At 40.6% G+C, this 21,049-nt stretch overlaps 13 non-coding genes and 2 pseudogenes across 13 annotated transcripts; 3 read left to right on the forward strand and 12 right to left on the reverse strand.

Annotated features, from left to right (window-relative positions):
- Positions 1-25: 25 nt before the first annotated feature.
- On the forward strand, positions 26-188 carry LOC134952830 (U1 spliceosomal RNA). The gene has a single exon (XR_010185222.1). It is a non-coding gene; the product is annotated as a U1 spliceosomal RNA (small nuclear RNA).
- A 666-nt stretch (positions 189-854) lies between these two features.
- On the forward strand, positions 855-985 carry LOC134953669 (U1 spliceosomal RNA; annotated as a pseudogene).
- A 699-nt stretch (positions 986-1,684) lies between these two features.
- On the reverse strand, positions 1,685-1,847 carry LOC134952458 (U1 spliceosomal RNA). The gene has a single exon (XR_010184974.1). It is a non-coding gene; the product is annotated as a U1 spliceosomal RNA (small nuclear RNA).
- Positions 1,848-1,999: 152 nt separating this feature from the next.
- LOC134950825 (U1 spliceosomal RNA) lies at positions 2,000-2,163 on the reverse strand. The gene has a single exon (XR_010183676.1). It is a non-coding gene; the product is annotated as a U1 spliceosomal RNA (small nuclear RNA).
- A 673-nt stretch (positions 2,164-2,836) lies between these two features.
- On the reverse strand, positions 2,837-2,999 carry LOC134952940 (U1 spliceosomal RNA). Its single transcript, XR_010185307.1, has one exon. It is a non-coding gene; the product is annotated as a U1 spliceosomal RNA (small nuclear RNA).
- Positions 3,000-3,151: 152 nt separating this feature from the next.
- Positions 3,152-3,315, reverse strand: LOC134950551 (U1 spliceosomal RNA). Its single transcript, XR_010183451.1, has one exon. It is a non-coding gene; the product is annotated as a U1 spliceosomal RNA (small nuclear RNA).
- Positions 3,316-3,990: 675 nt separating this feature from the next.
- On the reverse strand, positions 3,991-4,153 carry LOC134952630 (U1 spliceosomal RNA). Its single transcript, XR_010185113.1, has one exon. It is a non-coding gene; the product is annotated as a U1 spliceosomal RNA (small nuclear RNA).
- Positions 4,154-4,305: 152 nt separating this feature from the next.
- On the reverse strand, positions 4,306-4,469 carry LOC134950440 (U1 spliceosomal RNA). The gene has a single exon (XR_010183359.1). It is a non-coding gene; the product is annotated as a U1 spliceosomal RNA (small nuclear RNA).
- A 674-nt stretch (positions 4,470-5,143) lies between these two features.
- LOC134952443 (U1 spliceosomal RNA) lies at positions 5,144-5,306 on the reverse strand. Its single transcript, XR_010184962.1, has one exon. It is a non-coding gene; the product is annotated as a U1 spliceosomal RNA (small nuclear RNA).
- Positions 5,307-5,458: 152 nt separating this feature from the next.
- LOC134950360 (U1 spliceosomal RNA) lies at positions 5,459-5,622 on the reverse strand. The gene has a single exon (XR_010183293.1). It is a non-coding gene; the product is annotated as a U1 spliceosomal RNA (small nuclear RNA).
- A 667-nt stretch (positions 5,623-6,289) lies between these two features.
- On the reverse strand, positions 6,290-6,452 carry LOC134952445 (U1 spliceosomal RNA). Its single transcript, XR_010184963.1, has one exon. It is a non-coding gene; the product is annotated as a U1 spliceosomal RNA (small nuclear RNA).
- A 152-nt stretch (positions 6,453-6,604) lies between these two features.
- Positions 6,605-6,768, reverse strand: LOC134950361 (U1 spliceosomal RNA). Its single transcript, XR_010183294.1, has one exon. It is a non-coding gene; the product is annotated as a U1 spliceosomal RNA (small nuclear RNA).
- Positions 6,769-7,442: 674 nt separating this feature from the next.
- On the reverse strand, positions 7,443-7,605 carry LOC134953147 (U1 spliceosomal RNA). The gene has a single exon (XR_010185456.1). It is a non-coding gene; the product is annotated as a U1 spliceosomal RNA (small nuclear RNA).
- Positions 7,606-7,757: 152 nt separating this feature from the next.
- Positions 7,758-7,900, reverse strand: LOC134953517 (U1 spliceosomal RNA; annotated as a pseudogene).
- A 12,045-nt stretch (positions 7,901-19,945) lies between these two features.
- Positions 19,946-20,019, forward strand: TRNAS-ACU (transfer RNA serine (anticodon ACU)). Its single transcript has one exon. It is a non-coding gene; the product is annotated as a tRNA-Ser (tRNA).
- The last annotated feature ends 1,030 nt before the right edge of the window (positions 20,020-21,049 follow it).

Below are 21,049 nucleotides of genomic sequence, written 5' to 3' on the forward strand. Positions count from 1 at the left end.
ACCCTCCCCAGCTCTAGCCCAACTCCTACTTACCTGCCTGGTGAGATACTATGATCAGGAAGGTGCTTCTCCCAGGGCAAGGCTCACCCATTGCACTCTGGGTGTGCTGCTCCTGTGATTTTCCAAAATGTGGGACACTTGACTGCATAATTTGTGTTTCCTCTGGTCGGCTCTCGTATAATTCAGATCTCTTTGTATCAGGTCTCTCTCCAGCCTAGTTTGCTGTCTGTTTCCACTTCTCTTTTCTTGAGCCGTTCCCTTCTATGCCCTTGCGCATTATCCTGACTTCTCCCGTCTGCTTACTTTGTGCCTTCCAACGCACAATGCGAACTACAGGTAGTGCTGCAGGTCCCACAACCTTTTATTTACCTTACAGAGCAGCTCTGGAGCTGTTACAGTGCCAACCTGCTGCAAGAAATCAGCTTGAATGCTTCAGGGGCTGGGGCATTGCCAACATGAGCCCCACACCGAAGGAGGGTGGGGGTGTTTAATGCGAACTAAGGGTCATCCAAGCACCGCAAAAGGCCGCCATGCCCTGCATACCCCTTTTCTCTTTTCATATGCAGATGAGGGTTCCAGCCAACTTTGGCCCACTGATGGGTTGACATCACTGTATGCAAATCCGTCTTCTGCAGACCTTCCCCCAGGAATGCTTATACTAGTTGTTGCATTTGGTTTGTTGTTTGGGGGTGCTTCAGTATTAGGCAGCCTTCTGCCCTTTTCATCTGAAAATATGTGTTCTCCCTGCAGTTGTTGTCCCCAGATGAGAGTTCCCTTGTGCTGCCTCAGTTGAATCTCCTTTACTTGACAGAGATGTGCCTGAGCAGCGGCCCTCCCCAGCCCTATCCCAAATCATACTTATTTTTCATAGGAGATACCATGGTCATGAAGATTGATCTCCCAGGGTGAGGATAATTCATTGCATTCTGGGTATGCTGACCCCTATGATTTCCCCAAATGTGGGAAACTCGACTGCATTATTGACCATGGTATCTCCTATGCAAAATAAGTATGATTTGGGATAGGGCTGGGGAGGGCCGCTGCTCAGGCACATCTCTGTCAAGTAAAGGAGATTCAACTGAGGCAGCATAAGGGAACTCTCATCTGGGGACAACAACTGCAGGGAGAACACATATTTTCAGATGAACATGGGAGGGCAGAAGGCTGCCTAATACTGATGCACCTTCAAACAACAAACCAAATGCAACAACTAGTGCAAGCATTCCTGGGGGAAGGCCTGCAGCAGATGGATTTGCATATGGTGATGTCATTCAAGCAGTGGGTCAAAGTTGGCTTCAACCCTCGTCTGCATATGAAAAGAGAAAAGGGGTGTGCAGGGCATGGCGGCCTTTTGCGGTGCTTGGATGACCCCTAGTTCGCATTAAACACCTCCACCCTCCTTCGGTGTGGGGCTCATGTTGGCTATGCCCCAGCCCCTGAAGCATTCAAGCTGATTTCTTGCAGCAACTGGAAACTGTAACAGCTCCAGAGCTGCTCTGTAAGGCAAGTAAAAGGCTGTGGGCCCTGCAGCACTACCTGTAGTTCGCATTGTGCGTTGGAAGGCACAAAGTAAGCAGACGGGAGAAGTCAGGATAGTGCGCAAGGGCATAGAAGGGAGCGGCTCAAGAAAAGAGAAGTGGAAACAGACAGCAAACTAGGCTGGAGAGAGACCTGAGACAAAGAGATCTGAATTATACGAGAGCCGACCAGGGGAAACACAAAATATGCAGTCAAGTGTCCCACATTTGGGGAAATCGCAGGAGCAGCACACCCAGAGTGCAATGGGTGAGCCTTGCCCTGGGAGAAGCACCTTCATGATCATAGTATCTCACCTGGCAGGTAAGTAGGAGTTGGGCTAGAGCTGGGGAGGGTCGCTGCTCGGGCACCCCCCTGTCAAGTGAAGGAGATCCAACTGAGGCAGCACAAGGGAACTCTCGAAAGAGGAACAAGGCTAGAGGAAGATCTGAGACAAAGAAATTTGACTTTTACCAGAGCTGGCCAGAGGAAAGCACAAACACAGTCCCCCACTACCACAAATAATACAGTCAAGTTTCCCACATTTGGGGAAATCACAGGGGTCAGCATACCCAGAATGCAATGAATGAACCTCACCCTGGGAGAACAATCTTCATGACCATGGTATCTCCTATGCAAAATAAGTATGATTGGGATAGGGCTGGGGCGGGCCGCTGCTCAGGCACATCTCTGTCAAGTAAAGGAGATTCAACTGAGGCAGCACAAGGGAACTCTCATCTGGGGACAACAACTGCAGGGAGAACACATATTTTCAAATGAACATGGGAGGGCAGAAGGCTGCCTAATACTGAAGCACCCCCAAACAACAAACCAAATGCAACAACTAGTACAAGCATTCCTGGGGGAAGGTCTGCAGAAGACGGATTTGCATACAGTGATGTCATCCAAGCAGTGGGCCAAAGTTGGCTGGAACCCTCATCTGCATATGAAAAGAGAAAAGGGGTATGCAGGGCATGGCGGCCTTTTGCGGCGCTTGGATGACCCTTAGTTCGCATTAAAAACCCCCACCCTCCTTCGGTGTGGGGCTCATGTTGGCAATGCCCCAGCCCCTGAAGCATTCAAGCTGATTTCTTGCAGCAGCTTGGCACTGTAACAGCTCCAGAGCTGCTCTGTAAGGTAAGTAAAAGGGTGTGGGCCCTACAGCACTACCTGTAGTTCGCATTGTGCGTTGGAAGGCACAAAGTAAGCAGACAGGAGGAGAAGTCAGGATAGTGCACAAGGGTATAGAAGGGAGGGGCTCAAAAAAAAAGAAGTGGAAACAGACAGCAAACTAGGCTGGAGAGAGACCTGAGACAAAGAGATCTGAATTATATGAAAGCCGACCAGTGGAAACACAAATTATGCAGTTAAGTGTCCCACATTAGGGGAAATCGCAGAAGCAGCACACCCAGAGTGCAATGGGTGAGCCTTGCCCTGGGAGAAGTACCTTCCTGATCATAGTATCTCACCTGGCAGGTAAGTAGGAGTTGGGCTAGAGCTGGGGAGGGTCGCTGCTCGGGCACCCCCCTGTCAAGTGAAGGAGATCCAACTGAGGCAGCACAAGGGAACTCTCGAAAGAAGAACAAGGCTAGAGGAAGATCTGAGACAAATAAATCTGACTTTTACCAGAGCTGACCAGAGGAAAGCACAAACACAGTCCCCCACTACCACAAATAATGCAGTCAAGTTTCCCACATTTGGGGAAATCACAGGGGTCAGCATACCCAGAATGCAATGAATGAACCTCACCCTGGGAGAACAATCTTCATGACCATGGTATCTCCTATGCAAAATAAGTATGATTTGGGATAGGGCTGGGGAGGGCCGCTGCTCAGGCATATCTCTGTCAAGTAAAGGAGATTCAACTGAGGCAGCACAAGGGAACTCTCATCTGGGGACAACAACTGCAGGGAGAACACTTATTTTCAAATGAACATGGGAGGGCAGAAGGCTGCCTAATACTGAAGCACCCCCAAACAACAAACCAAATGCAACAACTAGTACAAGCATTCCTGGGGGAAGGTCTGCAGAAGACGGATTTGCATACAGTGATGTCATCCAAGCAGTGGGCCAAAGTTGGCTGGAACCCTCATCTGCATATGAAAAGAGAATAGGGGTATGCAGGGCATGGCGGCCTTTTGCGGCGCTTGGATGACCCTTAGTTCGCATTAAACACCCCCACCCTCCTTCGGTGTGGGGCTCATGTTGGCAATGCCCCAGCCCCTGAAGCATTCAAGCTGATTTCTTGCAGCAGCTTGGCACTGTAACAGCTCCAGAGCTGCTCTGTAAGGCAAGTAAAAGGGTGTGGGCCCTGCAGCACTGCCTGTAATTTGCATTGTGCATTGGAAGGCCCAAAGTAAGCAGACAGGAGGAGAAGTCAGGATAGTGCACAAGGGTATAGAAGGGAGGGGCTCAAAAAAAAAAGAAGTGGAAACAGACAGCAAACTAGGCTGGAGAGAGACCTGAGACAAAGAGATCTGAATTATATGAAAGCCGACCAGTGGAAATACAAATTATGCAGTCAAGTTTCCCACATTTGGGGAAATCACAGGGGCAGCACACCCAGAGTGCAATGGGTGAGCCTTGCCCTGGGAGAAGCACCTTCATGATCATAGTATCTCACCTGGCAGGTAAGTAGGAGTTGGGCTAGAGCTGGGGAGGGTCGCTGCTCAAGCACCCCCCTGTCAAGTGAAGGAGATCCAACTGAGGCAGCACAAGGGAACTCTCGAAAGAAGAACAAGGCTAGAGGAAGATCTGAGACAAAGAAATCTGACTTTTACCAGAGCTGACCAGAGGAAAACACAAACACAGTCCCCCACTACCACAAATAATGCAGTCGAGTTTCCCACATTTGGGGAAATCACAGGGGTCAGCATACCCAGAATGCAATGAATGAACCTCACCCTGGGAGAACAATCTTCATGACCATGGTATCTCCTATGCAAAATAAGTATGATTGGGATAGGGCTGGGGAGGGCCGCTGCTCAGGCACATCTCTGTCAAGTAAAGGAGATTCAACAGAGGCAGCACAAGGGAACTCTCATCTGGGGACAACAACTGCAGGGAGAACACATATTTTCAAATGAACATGGGAGGGCAGAAGGCTGCCTAATACTGAAGCACCCCCAAACAACAAACCAAATGCAACAACTAGTACAAGCATTCCTGGGGGAAGGTCTGCAGAAGACGGATTTGCATACAGTGATGTCATCCAAGCAGTGGGCCAAAGTTGGCTGGAACCCTCATCTGCATATGAAAAGAGAAAAGGGGTATGCAGGGCATGGCGGCCTTTTGCGGCGCTTGGATGACCCTTAGTTCGCATTAAACACCCCCACCCTCCTTCGGTGTGGGGCTCATGTTGGCAATGCCCCAGCCCCTGAAGCATTCAAGCTGATTTCTTGCAGCAGGTTGGCACTGTAACAGCTCCAGAGCTGCTCTGTAAGGCAAGTAAAAGGGTGTGGGCCCTGCAGCACTGCCTGTAATTTGCATTGTGCATTGGAAGGCCCAAAGTAAGCAGACAGGAGGAGAAGTCAGGATAGTGCACAAGGGTATAGAAGGGAGGTGCTCCAAAAAAAAAGAAGTGGAAACAGACAGCAAACTAGGCTGGAGAGAGACCTGAGACAAAGAGATCTGAATTATATGAAAGCCGACCAGTGGAAATACAAATTATGCAGTCAAGTTTCCCACATTTGGGGAAATCACAGGGGCAGCACACCCAGAGTGCAATGGGTGAGCCTTGCCCTGGGAGAAGTACCTTCCTGATCATAGTATCTCACCTGGCAGGTAAGTAGGAGTTGGGCTAGAGCTGGGGAGGGTCGCTGCTCGGGCACCCCCCTGTCAAGTGAAGGAGATCCAACTGAGGCAGCACAAGGGAACTCTCGAAAGAAGAACAAGGCTAGAGGAAGATCTGAGACAAAGAAATCTGACTTTTACCAGAGCTGACCAGAGGAAAGCACAAACACAGTCCCCCACTACCACAAATAATGCAGTCGAGTTTCCCACATTTGGGGAAATCACAGGGGTCAGCATACCCAGAATGCAATGAATGAACCTCACCCTGGGAGAACAATCTTCATGACCATGGTATCTCCTATGCAAAATAAGTATGATTTGGGATAGGGCTGGGGAGGGCCGCTGCTCAGGCATATCTCTGTCAAGTAAAGGAGATTCAACTGAGGCAGCACAAGGGAACACTCATCTGGGGACAACAACTGCAGGGAGAACACTTATTTTCAAATGAACATGGGAGGACAGAAGGCTGCCTAATACTGAAGCACCCCCAAACAACAAACCAAATGCAACAACTAGTACAAGCATTCCTGGGGGAAGGTCTGCAGAAGACGGATTTGCATACAGTGATGTCATCCAAGCAGTGGGCCAAAGTTGGCTGGAACCCTCATCTGCATATGAAAAGAGAATAGGGGTATGCAGGGCATGGCGGCCTTTTGCGGCGCTTGGATGACCCTTAGTTTGCATTAAAGACCCCCACCCTCCTTCGGTGTGGGGCTCATATTGGCAATGCCCCAGCCCCAGAAGCATTCAAGCTGATTTCTTGCAGCAGCTTGGCACTGTAACAGCTCCAGAGCTGCTCTGTAAGGCAAGTAAAAGGGTGTGGGCCCTGCAGCACTGCCTGTAATTTGCATTGGAAGGCCCAAAGTAAGCAGACAGGAGGAGAATTTAGGATAGTGCACAAGGGTATAGAAGGGAGGGGCTCAAAAATAAAGAAGTGGAAACAGACAGCAAACTAGGCTGGAGAGAGACCTGAGACAAAGAGATCTGAATTATATGAAAGCCGACCAGTGGAAATACAAATTATGCAGTCAAGTTTCCCACATTTGGGGAAATCACAGGGGCAGCACACCCAGAGTGCAATGGGTGAGCCTTGCCCTGGGAGAAGTACCTTCCTGATCATAGTATCTCACCTGGCAGGTAAGTAGGAGTTGGGCTAGAGCTGGGGAGGGTCGCTGCTCGGGCACCCCCCTGTCAAGTGAAGGAGATCCAACTGAGGCAGCACAAGGGAACTCTCGAAAGAAGAACAAGGCTAGAGGAAGATCTGAGACAAAGAAATCTGACTTTTACCAGAGCTGACCAGAGGAAAGCACAAACACAGTCCCCCACTACCACAAATAATGCAGTCGAGTTTCCCACATTTGGGGAAATCACAGGGGTCAGCATACCCAGAATGCAATGAATGAACCTCACCCTGGGAGAACAATCTTCATGACCATGGTATCTCCTATGCAAAATAAGTATGATTTGGGATAGGGCTGGGGGCCCTCGCTGCTCAGGCATATCTCTGTCAAGTAAAGGAGATTCAACTGAGGCAGCACAAGGGAACTCTCATCTGGGGACAACAACTACAGGGAGAACACTTATTTTCAAATGAACATGGGAGGACAGAAGGCTGCCTAATACTGAAGCACCCCCAAACAACAAACCAAATGCAACAACTAGTACAAGCATTCCTGGGGGAAGGTCTGCAGAAGACGGATTTGCATACAGTGATGTCATCCAAGCAGTGGGCCAAAGTTGGCTGGAACCCTCATCTGCATATGAAAAGAGAATAGGGGTATGCAGGGCATGGCGGCCTTTTGCGGCGCTTGGATGACCCTTAGTTTGCATTAAACACCCCCACCCTCCTTCGGTGTGGGGCTCATATTGGCAATGCCCCAGCCCCAGAAGCATTCAAGCTGATTTCTTGCAGCAGCTTGGCACTGTAACAGCTCCAGAGCTGCTCTGTAAGGCAAGTAAAAGGGTGTGGGCCCTGCAGCACTGCCTGTAATTTGCATTGTGCATTGGAAGGCCCAAAGTAAGCAGACAGGAGGAGAAGTCAGGATAGTGCACAAGGGTATAGAAGGGAGGGGCTCAAAAAAAAAGAAGTGGAAACAGACAGCAAACTAGGCTGGAGAGAGACCTGAGACAAAGAGATCTGAATTATATGAAAGCCGACCAGTGGAAATACAAATTATGCAGTCAAGTTTCCCACATTTGGGGAAATCACAGGGGCAGCACACCCAGAGTGCAATGGGTGAGCCTTGCCCTGGAAGAAGCACCTTCCTTATCATAGTATCTCACCTGGCAGGTAAGTAGGAGTTGGGCTAGAGCTGGGGAGGGTCGCTGCTCGGGCACTTCCCTGTCAAGTGAAGGAGATCCAACTGAGGCAGCACAAGGGAACTCTCGAAAGAGGAACAAGGCTAGAGGAAGATCTGAGACAAAGAAATCTGACTTTTACCAGAGCTGACCAGAGGAAAGCACAAACACAGTCCCCCACTACCACAAATAATGCAGTCGAGTTTCCCACATTTGGGGAAATCACAGGGGTCAGCATACCCAGAATGCAATGAATGAACCTCACCCTGGGAGAACAATACTGTCAATATACTATTAAACAAATTAAAACGGTAAAAGTTATTGTACTGTAAGTAAAAATAAAAGAGCAAACATATCAATCCCAGTTTTGGATTACTTTAATTAACAAAAAAAAATGCATATAGCAGAGGATAGTTTCAATCTGCCTACCTCTGGGTTATGTGCCCAGCATGCTTCCATTGCTGTACTCTGCTGCACATGTAAGTGCAATAGATCCTGAAGCACTCACTCGTCATGGGAAAGTACTAATGTGTTTCTTCGTTGGTTGATGGAAGAAACATCTTACAAAAACTCTCCAGATTATTGACTTTTTAAAGTTTTTCTAGGAAACGTTTTAGATGAATGCTTATTAGCCTTTGTCAGTATGGACTTTTGCAAAGTGGCTTTGTGGCGCAATCAGTTAGTGTGTATGGCTGTTAACCAAAAGGTTGGTGGTTCAATCCCACCCAGGGACGTAATTGACCTTGTTATCAGATTTTGGTGATTTTTAAGTAGACAAGTCAAAATTTCAAACCCCCTCTTATGGTGTAGGGTACCTGGCCTTCTCTGATGTAATCAGAGTTAGATTTGATTCAGTGATTTTATAAAAACAGCTAGGAAGCACAATTTAGCAGTGGGTTGCAGAGAAAAAGAAATATGCTGGCAAAAAAAATCCAATTGAGTGATTAAACAGCTCTTCATTTTCTGGCTTTATTTTTATGCTAACAAATTTGTTCTCTGAAAAGTGTCCACAAAGCCAAGTCTCTGATTAACACCTTTGTAAGGATGGTTTTTCACCTATTACTAAATTAAACTTGCTTCATTGGAAAGGCAGCAAGATGCATCCTCATTTCAATGTCTACTGAAATAATACAGGTTGACACCAGGAAACATTAACGCCACTGCATCCTTGCTGCTTTCTCATGTGGAAGTCTGTTTAATGTGAAAACAAGGTGATATCTAATTAGCACACAGGTAAGGAATTAAGAAAATCTTTATTTAAGGGTGAAAATGTTTCTCACAAAATCGTTGCCCCAATGCATCATTGAAATTCAAGCTGGAAAGATGATTTTAATATATCACTTGTACATTTTGTATTGCTCTTCTGGTGACAATGTAGTTTGTTTTTGTCAATTACCATTTTAATAATAGGGTAAAAAAAATTAAGTGGATTTTTAAAAGAAAACAATACTTTCAATATACTATTAAAACAAATTAAAATGGTAAAAGTTATTGTACTTTAATGAAAAATAAAAGAGCAAAAATATCAATCCCAGTTTTGGATTACTTTAATTAACAAAAAAAATGCATATAGCAGAGGATAGTTTTAATCTGCCTACCTCTGGGTTATGGGCCCAGCATGCTTCCATTGCAGTACTCTGCTGCACATGTAAGTGCAAGAGATCCTGAAGCACTCACTCATCATGGGAAAGTACCAATGTGTTTCTTCGTTGGTGGATGGAAGAAACATCTTACAAAAACTCTCCAGATTATTGACTTTTTAAAGTTTTTCTAGGAAACGTTTTAGATGAATGCTTATTAGCCTTTGTCAGTATGTACTTTTGCAAAGTGTCTCTGTGGCGCAATCAGTTAGTGTGTACGGCTATAAACCAAAAGGTTGGTGGTTCAATCCCACCCCGGGACGTAATTGACCTTGCTATCAGATTTTGGTGATCTTTAAGTAGACAAGTCAAAATTTCAAATCCCCTCTTATGGTGTAGGGTACCTGGCCTTCTCTGATGTAATCAGAGTTAGATTTGATTCAGTGATTTTATAAAAACAGCTAGGAAGCACAATTTAGCAATGGGTTGCAGAGAAAAAAAATATGCTGGCAGAAAAATCCAATTGAGTGATTAAACAGCTCTTCATTTTCTGCCTTTATTTTTATGCTAACAAATTTGTTCTCTAAAAAGTGTCCACAAAGCCAAGTCTCTGATTAACACCTTTGTAGGGATGGTTTTTCATCTATAACTAAATTAAACTTGCTTCATTGGAAAGGCAGCAAGATGCATCCTCATTTCAATGTCTACAGAAATAATACAGGTTGACACCAGGAAACATTAACGCCACTGCATCCTTGCTGCTTTCTCATGTAGAAGTCTGTTTAATGTGAAAACAAGGTGATATCTAATTAGCACACAGGTAAGGAATTAAGAAAATCTTTATTTAAGGGTGAAGATGTTTCTCACAAAATCGTTGCCCCAATGCATCATTGAAATTCAAGCTGGAAAGATGATTTTAATATATCACTTGTACATTTTGTATTGCTCTTCTGGTGACAATGTAGTTTGTTTTTGTCAATTACCCTTTTAATAATAGGGTAAAGAAAATTAAGTGGATTTTTTAAAGAAAACAATACTGTCAATATACTATTAAAACAAATTAAAATGGTAAAAGTTATTGTCCTTTAAGTAAAAATAAAAGAGCAAAAATATCAATCCCAGTTTTGATTACTTTAATTAACAAAAAAAATGCATATAGCAGAGGATAGTTTCAATCTGCCTACCTCTCGGTAATGGGCCCAGCATGCTTCCATTGCAGTACTCTGCTGCACATGTAAGTGCAAGAGATCATGAAGCACTCACTCATCATGGGAAAGTACCAATGTGTTTCTTCATTGGTTGATGGAAGAAACATCTTACAAAAACTCTCCAGATTATTGACTTTTTAAAGTTTTTCTAGGAAACGTTCTAGATGTATGCTTATTAGACTTATTCAGTATGTACTTTTTGCAAAGTGTCTCTGTGGCGCAATCGGTTAGTGTGTCCGGCTACTAACCAAAAGGTTGGTGGTTCAATTCAAACCAGGGACGTAATTGACCTTGTTATCAGATTTTGGTGATCTTTAAGTAGACAAGTCAAAATTTCAAACCCCCTGTTCTGGTGTAGGGTACCTGGCCTTCTCTGATGTAATCAGAGTTAGATTTGATTCAGTGATTTTATAAAAACAGCTAGGAAGCACAATTTAGCAGTGGGTTGCAGAGAAAAAGAAATATGCTGGCAAAAAAAATCCAATTGAGTGATTAAACAGCTCTTAATTTTCTGGCTTTATTTTTATGCTAACAAATTTGTTCTCTGAAAAGTGTCCACAAAGCCAAGTCTCTGATTAACACCTTTGTAAGGATGGTTTTTAACCTATTACTAAATTAAACTTGCTTCATTGGAAAGGCAGCAAGATGCATCCTCATTTCAATGTCTACTGAAATAATACAGGTTGACACCAGGAAACATTAACGCCACTGCATCCTTGCTGCTTTCTCATGTGGAAGTCTGTTTAATGTGAAAACAAGGTGATATCTAATTAGCACACAGGTAAGGAATTAAGAAAATCTTTATTTAAGGGTGAAAATGTTTCTCACAAAATCGTTGCCCCAATGCATCATTGAAATTCAAGCTGGAAAGATGATTTTAATATATCACTTGTACATTTTGTATTGCTCTTCTGGTGACAATGTAGTTTGTTTTTGTCAATTACCATTTTAATAATAGGGTAAAGAAAATTAAGTGGATTTTTGAAAGAAAACAATACTGTCAATATACTATTAAAACAAATTAAAATGGTAAAAGTTATTGTACTTTAAGTAAAAATAAAAGAGCCAAAATATCAATCCCAGTTTTGGATTACTTTAATTAACAAAAAAAAAATGCATATAGCAGAGGATAGTTTCAATCTGCCTACCGCTGGGTTATGGGCCCAGCATGCTTCCATTGCTGTACTCTGCTGCACATGTAAGTGCAAGAGATCATGAAGCACTCACTCATCATGGGAAAGTACCAATGTGTTTCTTCGTTGGTTGATGGAAGAAACATCTTACAAAAACTCTCCAGATTATTGACTTTTTAAAGTTTTTCTAGGAAACGTTTTAGATGAATGCTTATTAGCCTTTGTCAGTATGGACTTTTGCAAAGTGTCTATGTGGCGCAATCAGTTAGTGTGCACGGCTATTAACCAAAAGGTTGGTGATTCAATCCCACCCAGGGACATAATTGACTTTGTTATCAGATTTTGGTGATCTTTAAGTAGACAAGTCAAAATTTCAAACCCCCTGTTCTGGTGTAGGGTACCTGGCCTTCTCTGATGTAGTTAGATTTGATTCAGTGATTTTATAAAAACAGCTTGGAAGCACAATTTAGCAGTGGGTTGCAGAGAAAAAGAAATATGCTGGCAAAAAAAATCCAATTGAGTGATTAAACAGCTCTTAATTTTCTGGCTTTATTTTTATGCTAACAAATTTGTTCTCTGAAAAGTGTCCACAAAGCCAAGTCTCTGATTAACACCTTTGTAAGGATGGTTTTTAACCTATTACTAAATTAAACTTGCTTCATTGGAAAGGCAGCAAGATGCATCCTCATTTCAATGTCTACTGAAATAATACAGGTTGACACCAGGAAACATTAACGCCACTGCATCCTTGCTGCTTTCTCATGTGGAAGTCTGTTTAATGTGAAAACAAGGTGATATCTAATTAGCACACAGGTAAGGAATTAAGAAAATCTTTATTTAAGGGTGAAAATGTTTCTCACAAAATCGTTGCCCCAATGCATCATTGAAATTCAAGCTGGAAAGATGATTTTAATATATCACTTGTACATTTTGTATTGCTCTTCTGGTGACAATGTAGTTTGTTTTTGTCAATTACCATTTTAATAATAGGGTAAAGAAAATTAAGTGGATTTTTGAAAGAAAACAATACTGTCAATATACTATTAAAACAAATTAAAATGGTAAAAGTTATTGTACTGTAAGTAAAAATAAAAGAGCCAACATATCAATCCCAGTTTTGGATTACTTTAATTAACAAAAAAAATGCATATAGCAGAGGATAGTTTCAATCTGCCTACCTCTGGGTTATGTGCCCAGCATGCTTCCATTGCTGTACTCTGCTGCACATGTAAGTGCAATAGATCCTGAAGCACTCACTCATCATGGGAAAGTACCAATGTGTTTCTTCGTTGGTTGATGGAAGAAACATCTTACAAAAACTCTCCAGATTATTGACTTTTTAAAGTTTTTCTAGGAAACGTTTTAGATGAATGCTTATTAGCCTTTGTCAGTATGTACTTTTGCAAAGTGTCTCTGTGGCGCAATCAGTTAGTGTGTATGGCTATTAACCAAAAGGTTGGTGGTTCAATCCCACCCAGGGATGTAATTGACCTTGTTATCAGATTTTGGTGATCTTTAAGTAGACAAGTCAAAATTTCAAATCCCCTCTTATGGTGTAGGGTACCTGGCCTTCTCTGATGTAATCAGAGTTAGATTTGATTCAGTGATTTTATAAAAACAGCTAGGAAGCACAATTTAGCAGTGGGTTGCAGAGACAAAGAAATATGCTGGCAAAAAAATCCAATTGAGTGATTAAACAGCTCTTCATTTTCTGGCTTTATTTTTATGCTAACAAATTTGTTCTCTGAAAAGTGTCCACAAAGCCAAGTCTCTGATTAACACCTTTGTAAGGATGGTTTTTCACCTATTACTAAATTAAACTTGCTTCATTGGAAAGGCAGCAAGATGCATCCTCATTTCAATGTCTACTGAAATAATACAGGTTGACACCAGGAAACATTAACGCCACTGCATCCTTGCTGCTTTCTCATGTGGAAGTCTGTTTAATGTGAAAACAAGGTGATATCTAATTAGCATACAGGTAAGGAATTAAGAAAATCTTTATTTAAGGGTGAAAATGTTTCTCACAAAATCGTTGCCCCAATGCATCATTGAAATTCAAGCTGGAAAGATGATTTTAATATATCACTTGTACATTTTGTATTGCTCTTCTGGTGACAATGTAGTTTGTTTTTGTCATTTACCATTTTAATAATAGGGTAAAGAAAATTAAGTGGATTTTTGAAAGAAAACAATACTTTCAATATACTATTAAAACAAATTAAAATGGTAAAAGTTATTGTACTTTAATGAAAAATAAAAGAGCAAAAATATCAATCCCAGTTTTGGATTACTTTAATTAACAAAAAAAATGCATATAGCAGAGGATAGTTTTAATCTGCCTACCTCTGGGTTATGGGCCCAGCATGCTTCCATTGCAGTACTCTGCTGCACATGTAAGTGCAAGAGATCCTGAAGCACTCACTCATCATGGGAAAGTACCAATGTGTTTCTTCGTTGGTGGATGGAAGAAACATCTTACAAAAACTCTCCAGATTATTGACTTTTTAAAGTTTTTCTAGGAAACGTTTTAGATGAATGCTTATTAGCCTTTGTCAGTATGTACTTTTGCAAAGTGTCTCTGTGGCGCAATCAGTTAGTGTGTACGGCTATAAACCAAAAGGTTGGTGGTTCAATCCCACCCAGGGACGTAATTGACCTTGCTATTAGATTTTGGTGATCTTTAAGTAGACAAGTCAACATTTCAAACCCCCTGTTATGGTGTAGGGTACCTGGCCTTCTCTGATGTAATCAGAGTTAGATTTGATTCATTGATTTTATAAAAACAGCTAGGAAGCACAATTTAGCAGTGGGTTGCAGAGAAAAAGAAATATGCTGGCAAAAAAAATCCAATTGAGTGATTAAACAGCTCTTCATTTTCTGCCTTTATTTTTATGCTAACAAATTTGTTCTCTGAAAAGTGTCCACAAAGCCAATTCTCTGATTAACACCTTTGTAGGGATGGTTTTTCACCTATTACTAAATTAAACTTGCTTCATTGGAAAGGCAGCAAGATGCATCCTCATTTCAATGTCTACTGAAATAATACAGGTTGACACCAGGAAACATTAACGCCACTGCATCCTTGCTGCTTTCTCATGTAGAAGTCTGTTTAATGTGAAAACAAGGTGATATCTAATTAGCACACAGGTAAGGAATTAAGAAAATCTTTATTTAAGGGTGAAGATGTTTCTCACAAAATCGTTGCCCCAATGCATCATTGAAATTCAAGCTGGAAAGATGATTTTAATATATCACTTGTACATTTTGTATTGCTCTTCTGGTGACAATGTAGTTTGTTTTTGTCAATTACCCTTTTAATAATAGGGTAAAGAAAATTAAGTGGATTTTTTAAAGAAAACAATACTGTCAATATACTATTAAAACAAATTAAAATGGTAAAAGTTATTGTACTTTAAGTAAAAATAAAAGAGCAAAAATATCAATCCCAGTTTTGATTACTTTAATTAACAAAAAAAATGCATATAGCAGAGGATAGTTTCAATCTACCTACCTCTGGGTAATGGGCCCAGCATGCTTCCATTGCAGTACTCTGCTGCACATGTAAGTGCAAGAGATCATGAAGCACTCACTCATCATGGGAAAGTACCAATGTGTTTCTTCATTGGTTGATGGAAGAAACATCTTACAAAAACTCTCCAGATTATTGACTTTTTAAAGTTTTTCTAGGAAACGTTCTAGATGTATGCTTATTAGACTTTGTCAGTATGTACTTTTCGCAAAGTGTCTCTGTGGCGCAATTGGTTAGTGTGTCCGGCTACTAACCAAAAGGTTGGTGGTTCAATTCAAACCAGGGATGTAATTGACCTTGTTATCAGATTTTGGTGATCTTTAAGTAGACAAGTCAAAATTTCAAACCCCCTGTTCTGGTGTAGGGTACCTGGCCTTCTCTGATGTAATCAGAGTTAGATTTGATTCAGTGATTTTATAAAAACAGCTAGGAAGCACAATTTAGCAGTGGGTTGCAGAGAAAAAGAAATATGCTGGCAAAAAAAATCCAATTGAGTGATTAAACAGCTCTTAATTTTCTGGCTTTATTTTTATGCTAACAAATTTGTTCTCTGAAAAGTGTCCACAAAGCCAAGTCTCTGATTAACACCTTTGTAAGGATGGTTTTTAACCTATTACTAAATTAAACTTGCTTCATTGGAAAGGCAGCAAGATGCATCCTCATTTCAATGTCTACTGAAATAATACAGGTTGACACCAGGAAACATTAACGCCACTGCATCCTTGCTGCTTTCTCATGTGGAAGTCTGTTTAATGTGAAAACAAGGTGATATCTAATTAGCACACAGGTAAGGAATTAAGAAAATCTTTATTTAAGGGTGAAAATGTTTCTCACAAAATCGTTGCCCCAATGCATCATTGAAATTCAAGCTGGAAAGATGATTTTAATATATCACTTGTACATTTTGTATTGCTCTTCTGGTGACAATGTAGTTTGTTTTTGTCAATTACCCTTTTAATAATAGGGTAAAGAAAATTAAGTGGATTTTTTAAAGAAAACAATACTGTCAATATACTATTAAAACAAATTAAAATGGTAAAAGTTATTGTACTTTAAGTAAAAATAAAAGAGCAAAAATATCAATCCCAGTTTTGATTACTTTAATTAACAAAAAAAATGCATATAGCAGAGGATAGTTTCAATCTACCTACCTCTGGGTAATGGGCCCAGCATGCTTCCATTGCAGTACTCTGCTGCACATGTAAGTGCAAGAGATCATGAAGCACTCACTCATCATGGGAAAGTACCAATGTGTTTCTTCATTGGTTGATGGAAGAAACATCTTACAAAAACTCTCCAGATTATTGACTTTTTAAAGTTTTTCTAGGAAACGTTCTAGATGTATGCTTATTAGACTTTGTCAGTATGTACTTTTCGCAAAGTGTCTCTGTGGCGCAATTGGTTAGTGTGTCCGGCTACTAACCAAAAGGTTGGTGGTTCAATTCAAACCAGGGATGTAATTGACCTTGTTATCAGATTTTGGTGATCTTTAAGTAGACAAGTCAAAATTTCAAACCCCCTGTTCTGGTGTAGGGTACCTGGCCTTCTCTGATGTAATCAGAGTTAGATTTGATTCAGTGATTTTATAAAAACAGCTAGGAAGCACAATTTAGCAGTGGGTTGCAGAGAAAAAGAAATATGCTGGCAAAAAAAATCCAATTGAGTGATTAAACAGCTCTTAATTTTCTGGCTTTATTTTTATGCTAACAAATTTGTTCTCTGAAAAGTGTCCACAAAGCCAAGTCTCTGATTAACACCTTTGTAAGGATGGTTTTTAACCTATTACTAAATTAAACTTGCTTCATTGGAAAGGCAGCAAGATGCATCCTCATTTCAATGTCTACTGAAATAATACAGGTTGACACCAGGAAACATTAACGCCACTGCATCCTTGCTGCTTTCTCATGTGGAAGTCTGTTTAATGTGAAAACAAGGTGATATCTAATTAGCACACAGGTAAGGAATTAAGAAAATCTTTATTTAAGGGTGAAAATGTTTCTCACAAAATCGTTGCCCCAATGCATCATTGAAATTCAAGCTGGAAAGATGATTTTAATATATCACTTGTACATTTTGTATTGCTCTTCTGGTGACAATGTAGTTTGTTTTTGTCAATTACCCTTTTAATAATAGGGTAAAGAAAATTAAGTGGATTTTTTAAAGAAAACAATACTGTCAATATACTATTAAAACAAATTAAAATGGTAAAAGTTATTGTACTTTAAGTAAAAATAAAAGAGCAAAAATATCAATCCCAGTTTTGATTACTTTAATTAACAAAAAAAATGCATATAGCAGAGGATAGTTTCAATCTACCTACCTCTGGGTAATGGGCCCAGCATGCTTCCATTGCAGTACTCTGCTGCACATGTAAGTGCAAGAGATCATGAAGCACTCACTCATCATGGGAAAGTACCAATGTGTTTCTTCATTGGTTGATGGAAGAAACATCTTACAAAAACTCTCCAGATTATTGACTTTTTAAAGTTTTTCTAGGAAACGTTCTAGATGTATGCTTATTAGACTTTGTCAGTATGTACTTTTCGCAAAGTGTCTCTGTGGCGCAATTGGTTAGTGTGTCCGGCTACTAACCAAAAGGTTGGTGGTTCAATTCAAACCAGGGATGTAATTGACCTTGTTATCAGATTTTGGTGATCTTTAAGTAGACAAGTCAAAATTTCAAACCCCCTGTTCTGGTGTAGGGTACCTGGCCTTCTCTGATGTAATCAGAGTTAGATTTGATTCAGTGATTTTATAAAAACAGCTAGGAAGCACAATTTAGCAGTGGGTTGCAGAGAAAAAGAAATATGCTGGCAAAAAAAATCCAATTGAGTGATTAAACAGCTCTTAATTTTCTGGCTTTATTTTTATGCTAACAAATTTGTTCTCTGAAAAGTGTCCACAAAGCCAAGTCTCTGATTAACACCTTTGTAAGGATGGTTTTTAACCTATTACTAAATTAAACTTGCTTCATTGGAAAGGCAGCAAGATGCATCCTCATTTCAATGTCTACTGAAATAATACAGGTTGACACCAGGAAACATTAACGCCACTGCATCCTTGCTGCTTTCTCATGTGGAAGTCTGTTTAATGTGAAAACAAGGTGATATCTAATTAGCACACAGGTAAGGAATTAAGAAAATCTTTATTTAAGGGTGAAAATGTTTCTCACAAAATCGTTGCCCCAATGCATCATTGAAATTCAAGCTGGAAAGATGATTTTAATATATCACTTGTACATTTTGTATTGCTCTTCTGGTGACAATGTAGTTTGTTTTTGTCAATTACCATTTTAATAATAGGGTAAAGAAAATTAAGTGGATTTTTGAAAGAAAACAATACTGTCAATATACTATTAAAACAAATTAAAATGGTAAAAGTTATTGTACTTTAAGTAAAAATAAAAGAGCCAAAATATCAATCCCAGTTTTGGATTACTTTAATTAACAAAAAAAAAATGCATATAGCAGAGGATAGTTTCAATCTGCCTACCGCTGGGTTATGGGCTCAGCATGCTTCCATTGCTGTACTCTGCTGCACATGTAAGTGCAAGAGATCATGAAGCACTCACTCATCATGGGAAAGTACCAATGTGTTTCTTCGTTGGTTGATGGAAGAAACATCTTACAAAAACTCTCCAGATTATTGACTTTTTAAAGTTTTTCTAGGAAACGTTTTAGATGAATGCTTATTAGCCTTTGTCAGTATGGACTTTTGCAAAGTGTCTCTGTGGCGCAATCAGTTAGTGTGCACGGCTATTAACCAAAAGGTTGGTGGTTCAATCCCACCCAGTGACATAATTGACCTTGTTATCAGATTTTGGTGATCTTTAAGTAGACAAGTCAAAATTTCAAACCCCCTGTTCTGGTGTAGGGTACCTGGCCTTCTCTGATGTAGTTAGATTTGATTCAGTGATTTTATAAAAACAGCTTGGAAGCACAATTTAGCAGTGGGTTGCAGAGAAAAAGAAATATGCTGGCAAAAAAAATCCAATTGAGTGATTAAACAGCTCTTAATTTTCTGGCTTTATTTTTATGCTAACAAATTTGTTCTCTGAAAAGTGTCCACAAAGCCAAGTCTCTGATTAACACCTTTGTAAGGATGGTTTTTAACCTATTACTAAATTAAACTTGCTTCATTGGAAAGGCAGCAAGATGCATCCTCATTTCAATGTCTACTGAAATAATACAGGTTGACACCAGGAAACATTAACGCCACTGCATCCTTGCTGCTTTCTCAAGTGGAAGTCTGTTTAATGTGAAAACAAGGTGATATCTAATTAGCACACAGGTAAGGAATTAAGAAAATCTTTATTTAAGGGTGAAAATGTTTCTCACAAAATCGTTGCCCCAATGCATCATTGAAATTCAAGCTGGAAAGATGATTTTAATATATCACTTGTACATTTTGTATTGCTCTTCTGGTGACAATGTAGTTTGTTTTTGTCAATTACCCTTTTAATAATAGGGTAAAGAAAATTAAGTGGATTTTTTAAAGAAAACTATACTGTAAATATACTATTAAAACAAATTAAAATGGTAAAAGTTATTGTACTTTAAGTAAAAATAAAAGAGCAAAAATATCAAACCCAGTTTTGATTACTTAAATTAACAAAAAAAAATGCATATAGCAAAGGATAGTTTCAATCTGCCTACCACTGGGTTATGGGCCCAGCATGCTTCCATTGCAGTACTCTGCTGCACATGTAAATGCAAGAGATCCTGAAGCACTCAGTCATCATGGGAAAGTACCAATGTGTTTCTTCGTTGGTTGATGGAAGAAACATCTTACAAAAACTCTCCAGATTATTGACTTTTTAAAGTTTTTCTAGGAAACGTTCTAGATGTATGCTTATTAGCCTTTGTCAGTATGTACTTTTTGCAAAGTGTCTCTGTGGCGCAATCGGTTAGTGTGTCCGGCTACTAACCAAAAGGTTGGTGGTTCAATCCCACCCAGGGACGTAATTGACCTTGTTATCAGATTTTGGTGATCTTTAAGTAGACAAGTCAACATTTCAAACCCCCTGTTATGGTGTAGGGTACCTGGCCTTCTCTGATGTAATCAGAGTAAGATTTGATTCATTGATTTTATAAAAACAGCTAGGAAGCACAATTTAGCAGTGGGTTGCAGAGAAAGTAGCAAATTATACTTACCGATAATTTCATTTCTTCAAGATACTCCATGGCAGCCATTACTCTGGGATTTATCCCTACTCCTAGATTTTAGACAGGAAGTTTTTTCTATTTTAGGCTCCGCCCCCTCTGGGAATATAGGTCCGTCCGCCTCTGGCTTCCCCAGTCTTTTGAGTGTCTCTTTGACGGAGCCTAATAAAAAACAAAGATATATTGAGGTGGGAAAACTAGGCTGCCATGGAGTATCTTGAAGAAATGAAATTATCGGTAAGTATAATTTGCTACTTTCTTCTACGCTACTCCATGGCAGCCATTACTCTGGGATATACCAAAGCATACTAGTAGGGAGGGAAATAAACCACACAGAACCCAGATGATGCTTAAAGTAAATTTTATGCAGTTGCTTCCTTCAGTACTGCTTCTCCAAAGTGACCACCAGAGACATCCAAGCCATAGTGTCTGGTGAATGTATGGATGGACGACCATGTCGCTGTTGCACATATCTCTTTAACCGACACCTGCGCTTTTCTTGCCCAGGATGTAGCCACAGCCCTCGTAGAGTGTGCCTTAATGTGGTCTGGAACTGGTCGCCCATTTTCTTGATAGGTGAATGCAATCAATTCCTTGATCCACCTAGAAATCGTATTTTTAGAAGGCGATTCGCCTTTTTTGACTCCGGAGTGTAGAACAAACAAATTCTTAACTTTCCGAAAGTCTTTGACTCTCTCCAAATATATAGAGACTGCCCGCAGAACATCCAGCATATGTAGCCTTTCTTCGTAATCATCCGTTGGGTACGGAAAGAAAGATGGTAGAATGCTTTCTTGACTCATATGGAAGTTTGATACTACTTTTGGTA

The sequence above is a fragment of the Pseudophryne corroboree genome, chromosome 8 (assembly GCF_028390025.1).
Source record: "Pseudophryne corroboree isolate aPseCor3 chromosome 8, aPseCor3.hap2, whole genome shotgun sequence".
NCBI lineage: Eukaryota > Metazoa > Chordata > Amphibia > Anura > Myobatrachidae > Pseudophryne > Pseudophryne corroboree.